At 42.2% G+C, this 8,191-nt stretch overlaps 1 protein-coding gene across 5 annotated transcripts in view; it reads right to left on the bottom strand.

Annotated features, from left to right (window-relative positions):
- Positions 1 to 8,191, bottom strand: part of LOC110302096 (NXPE family member 4) — a 42,875-nt gene that overhangs the window by 21,106 nt on the left and 13,578 nt on the right. For 3 of the 5 annotated variants that reach the window (XM_029481190.1, XM_029481191.1, XM_021172875.2), the window contains exons 1-2: positions 3,099 to 3,239; positions 2,535 to 2,766 (exon numbers count right to left, since the gene is read on the bottom strand). The gene's annotated coding sequence lies outside the window, so the exon portion shown is untranslated. Of the gene's footprint in view, positions 1 to 2,534; positions 2,767 to 3,098; positions 3,240 to 8,191 lie in introns of those variants that run through there. The other 2 variants (XM_029481188.1, XM_029481189.1) reach the window with 2 other exon arrangements.

The following is an 8,191-nucleotide window of genomic DNA, read 5'->3' as shown; positions in this document are numbered from 1 at the left end:
TGGGAAGAGAGGCCCCTTGGTATTGCAAACTTTATATGCCCCAGTACAGGGGAACACCAGGGCCAAGAAGCAGGAGTGGGTGGGTAGGGGAGCAGGGTTGGGGGAGGGTATAGGGAACTTTCAGGATAGCATTTGAAATGTAAATAAAGAAAATATCGATTACATTCAGATCCAGCACACTCTCTTGTGTCTGTGTCTATCTGTCAATTCCCACTGACTCTATGCCCATATGTCTGAACCTCTGATTCCCACAGGTTGAGGGAGGCCGATTAGGCCTGGTTTGTGGCAGAATGGTGGCTGAGCAGGGACCCCAGGACAGAATGCTGCAGGAGAATGCTAGCTTCCAGAATGATTCCTGTGACAGGCTGACCTGTGAGTTCCTGAGAGCCCTGACAGTGGTGACAGGAAAGCTGTATTGAGCACACAGAGAAGGAGGAATCGGGGAGAGCAGACACTTGCAAGCAGAATGAAGAAACTCTTCCTATCTCCACCACAGACTACAGCAAGGAGAACCAACCTGGTGCTGACTTAAAATAAAAACCACTAAAAAAGCTGACTCGTGAGGCAGAGGGACTGGTACAGAGAACGAACAAGATGTTTTTGGCCATTCAGGCCAACTCCCCTATAGCTGTGAAAGCTTGTGTTCCTTACCAGTATGCTATATTGTTAGATAACTTTAAGAGTTAAGATCACCAATCTTGGCAAGTCTTTTCATATTAATTAATTCTTGTCAATTAACTAATTGTGTAGATCGTAACTTAGACAAGGAATCTGCTGTTATGATTTTGTTAAAGAGACCTGCTTACGTTTTGCTGCCTGTAGACTTAGGAAATCATCCTTGGTTGGAGAATTCAGGATTTCAAATGTTGAAAAGGTTAAATGAATTTATTAGACCAAAAGAGATGTGTTACAGCTCTGATTTTAGGAATTACTGCTTTAATTGCAATTTTAACTTCTTTTGCAGTATCTACCACAGCTTTAGCTCAGCAACGACATACCTCTCATTTTGTTATAGATAAACTGGAGGCAAAGGTTAATGCTTTTTTAAAAAAAGGTAGTTTTAGCAATAGATTGAGACAGGATATAGCAAATGTTAAGGCTAGGTTAACAGAAATTTCAGATATTAGCAGAAGCCATTTGGATACTTGGAATATTGATGAATTGGCCAGAGATTTAAAGAATAACCTAAGTGCATGGAATCCCTTGGATTGGGTTCAATATATAATCTTGCTTGCTATTATTACTGGAATTATTTTATTAGTAATCATTGTGTTTCCACTCATCTTTAGAGTTCTTCTGAGATCTGTAGCTACCACAAAGCGGGACATTCTGGAACTTCGTCTAAAAAATAAAAAACGGGGGGAACTGCTACATCCATTCCAGTAGTGACAAGCACGACAGGCCCCAAAAACCTGGGCGCTGTCCCGAGACGAAAAGTTCACAGAAAATTAGTCTCCTGGAATCGTGGCATCCTGTATAAAGAATGCTCCAATGTCCTTGCTTTAGTTGGTAAACGGATCTGTGTGCTTTCCCTTAATATTGCTTTATTACAAGTGCTCCTAAGGATTGATATTTTGACATATAGCTAAGTTTAGATTCTAGGCAGTCCTTGATCCAACCTTGGGCATGGATAGCTAAGTTACTGCCCTACACGGCAATTTACCATTATCTAGGAAGAAGGACGTTTGTGACCTAAAGAGGAACCAGAGTAGATACTTAGAACTATAGGTAGCTGAGTTACACCCATACACAAGTATTTACAATAGCCTAGGGGAAAGGTCAACTAGAGTAGGAACTATGGCAAGGGCATGAAGATTAAGTGGACCTTAGGTGGAGCTGTTTTTGATCCCAGTTGTTAACATTGAGTTTTACCCCAGTTGGTTCCTGCCAGTTTTTCCATGTTTGTATTCCTCTGTTTTGTGTAAGAATCCAATAACCTCTTTGTGTCACCCAACTTCCCTATTTTCTTCTGTATAAAAAGTTTGATGTTCGATTTGACAAATTACATTCAGATCCAGCATTAAAAAAAAAAAAAAGAAAATATCTAATAAAAATCACTTTATAAAACTTTTTTAGAGGAATTGGAAGTAAAAGAAAATCAATTCTACTTCACTTTTATTAATTTTCACAATAATATTTCTTTGTACATAACTAACTTGACTGCTGGCTTCATATTCCTTCAGGATAAAGAGCTCCTGGAAAAAAGTTACGGCCTTGCTTATCTTAAAAAAACAAAAAACAAAAAAACCCACAACAACTTCATTTTTAAAAGTCATATTGCTAAGACTCTGCACATCTGGACCTGTTACTTGCCCCACTCATAGGAATGTGTGCTTTTCTCCTGTGCCCATCTACATGGTTTCATTTTGGGGTTGATAATGGTATATTTTGTACAAAACAGTATAGGTGCTGTCCAGTGTGCCTAGTCCGTGCTAAAGTCAAATGCACAAGAAAGGCCTGAAAAGTGCAATGGGGGAAGTCAGGAAAACCATCTTGAAATCCTTATGTTGTATAGGAAGTAGTATGTTAGTTACCCATGATAGTTCTGTGAGTCATTCAACAACGTCATACCATAGCAGGATTCTGCAGCAAGGTGAGAGTTCCTGGTCAGGTCCCACCTAACACATTCCAGTGAGGCAGATGACATCCAGACCAAGGACACTTTGTTACGACACGCATTTCAGGACAGTGCCATGGAAGCTCATGGTGCTGTGGATTTGTGTTGGCTCCTCACCTGATTGATTGCCAAATGTCAGGTTTTCTCATCTGTTAAAATATTAAAGGGTCAGCTGTGAGTCACATGTTCACTCAAAACAGGAACAAAGACAAAACATGCAGACTTAGACTGGTCACCCTGGGACAGCTCCTGCACGCTCCCCAGGTCACGGTTTGGAGGTAGCAGGTGACAGTATTACACCTTGCTCTTTCAGAAGAAATGGCATCCTTCGTAGGGACAAGAATGGAACTGATCTGAACAGAAGCTACCACCAGTGTCTCCCAGCTGCTGTAGCCACCACGTGCAAAAAGTATGCTGTGTTCTTTATGCCCAAGGGTGCCTGCTGCTTCCGAGACCAGGGCATGCATGACTGTAGATGTACCTATGCTGACTCCTCAGGACTTTCTCTCTTGGTTAGCAGCCAAGGTTGAGGTGTGTCCATTGTTCACCCTGCCTGTGCTCATCTGCTATGTTTCTTCATATCAAAGGAGGTTGAGGATGGAGAGATGGATGACCATAGCAGTTTTCTACTCTCTTCTGATAGACTTCAGGATGCCTTTCCAAGCTCGAAGGCAGCTGGTGTCTAGCTGAACTCTTGAGTTTGGAACCAGTTCCATCAGCAGTGGATATACAAGCATGAACTCTTCCTAATCAGTGGAAGCCTGGGCAATGATCAGATGTGCAGCTGCCTTGGACAAATCAGATTTGTTCAGGAGTCAGAATCCACCCCCACTCCCCAACCCCCCGTGACTGCTTCCTCCCCACTCCCTCCCTTTCCTGCCTTCTCTCCTGGTCTGAATCCTCCTCAATGCCTCTCTTTCTGCTTGCCCCTTCTCCTCTGCCTTCTCATCCTGCCTCCTCCTCTCCCATCTGTCCTCCCTGCCTTCCTTACCTGTCTGCCTCTGTCTCCCAAGTAATTGGGATTGTAGACCTACACCATGAAGCCTGACTCTCTTGAAATGTTGAAATAATGGTAGAATTTAGAACTTACAGTCTTTTACTGTAGCTGAGCAAAGACTTGTGCTTTTTAAAAAGTGTGAGTTGTTTATGTCTTCAGGAATGTAACTTCCCCTACAAATTCTTATCTGCAATCAGCCATCCGTGAGCAAGCAAAGTACTTGGCGTTTGCAGTCTATAAAGTGATAATTATCTCTGACCAAGGAAACCTGAAGCCTGTTATTGCATATATTCATGAATTCTAACTTGCAAGATTAGTGTCATGTCCACAGAGGGATTTTGTAGTGTGGTTTCTGCAGATCAAATTCAAGAGGGTCACCCAGCTTATAAACTTATACTAAGACGTTACAAACAATTGTGGGTCCTAAAGAGGATGTTTTGCTTGGCAAGAAATATTTCTAAAACATTAAGATTACTACAAACACCAAGATAAAAAATAAATTCAGGGACTAGAGAGATAGTTCAGTGGTTAAGGGTACTGGTTATATTTCCAGAAGATCCAAGTTCAATTCGAGCACCACATGATAGCTCACAGCCATCTATAACTCCTGCCCTGGGGGATCTGATGCCCTTTATTGGCCTTCATGGACATTGCACTCATACAGGGTACAGTCCTACAGGCAAAATACCTGCATACATAAAATTAAAAGGTTAAGAAAAGCTCTTTAAGCTCTCACCTTCTTTACTCTCATCTCTAGCCCTCCTCTCTCCCCCGCCCCCCACATGGCCATGGATGGCCTCCCTCTTTCTACCTTCTTTCTCCTTACCTTCCTACAATAAAGCTCTAAAACCAGGGGAAAAAAAGAAAGAAAAAAAGAAGGGAGGAAGGGAGGATGGATGGATGGATGGATGGATGGAAGGAAGGAAGGAAGGAAGGAAGGAAGAAAGAAACTCAAATGATTTGGAAAAATAAACCAGATAAAGTAAGCTAAAGAGGAGACTGGGCCACTGTGAGTACAGCCAATCTTCCACATCCATTGGCCCTCTCACAGTGTGTTCAACTAACCAATGATCAAAAGTTTTGAGACAAAAACTTTATCTGTGCCATATGTTTGCATGTGCAGACATTTTGTGCTCTAAATAATACAGTAAGTCGGCTGTGTTAGTTCGTTTCCTGTTGCTGTGATAGAGCACCATGACCCAAAGCAGTGGATGGAAGGAAGTTTATTTCTGTCAGGGGTTAAGTCAGAGGGCTAAGAGGTCATCTGAGAGGGAGGAGTAGCAGTGTACCACAGGCAGCACAGAGCGCCAAGAGGAGAGATCTCAACCCTGAGCATGTGGCCAGCCTCCAGTGACGCACTTCCTCTAAGAAGGCTGTACTTCTCAACCTCCCCAGTCAGTGTGACCAACCAGGGACCAAGTCAAATGTTTGAGCTGACGGGGACATTCTCATTCAAACCACTACAACATTTAATTTCCTTAGTTGGTCCTTAGAGGGACCACTGAACAGTAGTTTTTAAAAGAGGGATTGATAACAAGGTGTTATGGAGAGTAAATGAAATGATAAAAGTAGACATGTCCAATTATCTTACTAGAAGGAAAAAAAGATACAGCCAAGGGGAGGAAATGGAACGCAGAAAGCGGCTTGCAAGATCTCAAACTTTATTCCAAACATAGGAAGGGCAACCTGAGTTCTGAATGATTTAATCCAGAGAAAGACAAATGTGCCCTTTAAAGAGCCAGATGGGACATATTTTAGGAGGAATGAGTTATAAGAAAGAAAATGGATGCTTCTATTCAAAAGAGCCTTGTGGAATTTGATTTGAATTAGAGCTGTCAATATAGGCACATATCTTCAAAATATACGCGCAGATGTAAGTTTGTACCTATGCAAGGGTTTGCACACAAATGTATTCCCAAGCTCTGATCTCTGAGTTAGTCTACAATAACAATACCCAGTATCCAGATCGTGATTTCAAAACTCTCCAATAAAGAGAATCAGAGTTCCTTGGAGAAGCATTTGGTTCACTCTGGAACTTTGACATGGAGCGTGAGAAGATCCTAGAGCACCTTACAAGGCTTAGGAATTACAGAAAGAAGGAAAGAAAGAAAGAAAGAAAGAAAGAAAGAAAGAAAGAAAGAAAGAAAGAAAGAAAGAAAGAAAGAAAAAGCGAGGAGTGAGAGAGAGAGAGAGAGAGAGGGAGGGAGGGAGGGAAGGAAGGAAGGAAGGAAGGAAGGAAGGAAGGAAGGAAGGAAGGAAGGAACCAGAGGTCAGGTCAGAAACCTAACCTGTAAGAATTCCAAGTTACTAAAGTGCAAGTCACACATTGGGGGATCACTGGTGGTGGATATAGCCAAAATAAATTAAAAACCTGTCAGTCTATTCTGATAAAAATAAACAAGTACATTGTACTGTGACAGAGGTGAAATAGCTGTCTACTGCAGGAGGACTCTAAGCAACAGTCAGAGTAAAGAGAATGCAGAGTGGCTGGGTAATAATAATTGCAGTAGCTAAGATCTGTTGAGTCTGAGGTTGGCTCAGCAGTCAAGACTATGTACCATTCTTGAAGAGGTCCTGGGTTTCGTTCCCAGAACCATAGTGGGTGGTTCCCAACTGCCTGCCACTCCAGCTGCAGGGGCTCCAACTCCCTTTCCTGGCTTCCATGAGTGTTTACCCTCCAGTGCACATACCCACACTCAGGCACTCATAACTGCATATGCTTAAAAATAATAAAGCTTTTAAAAAAGTGATTGCAATGAATTTCAAGGACAGTGGGTCCAGGTTTGAGAATAAACAAGAATGTCTTTCTACCAGCGTAATTTCAACTTTCAAAATGGAAAAAAAAAGTCATTTTCCAATGGAGAAGATCAATAGATCTCACCACACCTCGTGATTCAAGGTTAATGTCTTCAGAACATCAGGGCAAGTCCTGCTTCAGGCCTGCTGAGTTGAGAAGGGCACACCAGTTCTGGGATATTCCTGAGAAAAATAACCATGTCAATGTACTCAGGGAGATGGGAGGTAGAAGAAATTTGACAGGCATTCTACAAAATATCTGGCACCATCTTCCAAAATGTATGAACTGTCACAAATTTGCTTCACTCTTAAAGTTTTGTATTACATTTAATTGGCGAGGGATGGGGAAATCACTAAGGTGTGCCTATGTTGGTCAGAGGACAACCTCCAGGACTAGGTTCTCTCCTGCCACCCTGTGCGACCTGGGTATCAAACTCAGGTAATTAGACGAGCGCCCTTTCCCCACTGACCCATCTTATGGGCCATCTTTCAAAATGTACGATCACGAAAAATGATGACAAGTTACTGTCAGAGGGAAGGAGAGGAAGAAAACGTGACAACTATTCACAAATGCAGTATAAATCGAACTGGATGTGGGGATAGAAAAGGGACATTTGCGAAAAAGCGTATGAAATCAGAATTAAGTTTGCAGTTTGGTGGATAGCCTCCGACACATCAGTATTATATTTATGATTTGAACACTGCTGTTTGAACAGGTGTTACTGCTGTCTGAAACTGTATAAGGGATGTGTGAGCATCTTATGCAACTTTTCTGCAATTCTAAAATCGTTTGAATGGTGACTGTCCCCTAAGGCACATTTGTTAAAGGTTTGGTCCCCAAGATGGCTTGACTAGTAATTCATAAAGCCTTTGAGAGGTGGAGTCTTAGATTATTATTGTCATGGCAAGAAATCTAACTTTAAAAGGATATTTTGAGCCTGGGAAATGGTTCAGAGTCGAAGTGTAGTGCACGTATGAAAACCAGAGTTGAAAACCTCAGACCCCATGTCAATGCTGGGTAGATATGGTCACACATCTGTAATTTTTCAGGGTCAAAAAGCAAATACTGGGAATGGCTAGAGCAGGCTGGCTACCAAACTAGCTATCTCGGTGAGCTCTGGGTTTGATAGAGAGACCTTGTCTCAATGAATAAGTTGGAAGAGCAATAGAGTAAAGATAGAGTAAATAGAGTAGAGATATCAACACTGGTCTTTGGATGTATGCCCACACATAAATGCACTTACATGCACACATTAAAAAAGGAAGAATAAAAATGAAAATACTTATTTTGGTTCATGGTTTCAGTCCAAGGTTGGCTGGTGTCTTAGTTAGGGTTTCACTGCTGTGAACAGACACCATGACCAAGGCAACTCTTACAAAAACAACATTTGGTTGAGGCTTGGCTTACAGGTTCAGAGGTTCAGTCCATTATCATCAAGGGGGAGCATGGCAGCGCCTAGGCAGGCATGGTGCAGGCTGAGCTGAGAGCTCTACATCTTCATCTAAAGGATGCTATCAAAATACTGACTTCTAGACAGCTAGGATGAAGGTCTTATAGCCCACACCCACAGTGACACACCTATTCCAACAGGGTCACACCTTCTTAGTACTAGTCCCTGGGCTGAGTACATTCAAACCATGGCAGCTGGCTCCACTGACCTGGGAGTATGGATGAGGCTAGGCATCATTAAAGGCATGATGGCACAGTAGAGAAAACTGCTTATCTCATAGTAGCCAGGAAACAGAGAGATAGACAAAGAGAGAAGAGGATAGGGGAAAGC

The sequence above is a fragment of the Mus caroli genome, chromosome 9, assembly GCF_900094665.2.
Source record: "Mus caroli chromosome 9, CAROLI_EIJ_v1.1, whole genome shotgun sequence".
Lineage (NCBI taxonomy): Eukaryota > Metazoa > Chordata > Mammalia > Rodentia > Muridae > Mus > Mus caroli.
This window is presented reverse-complemented; position numbering and strand designations above follow the sequence as displayed.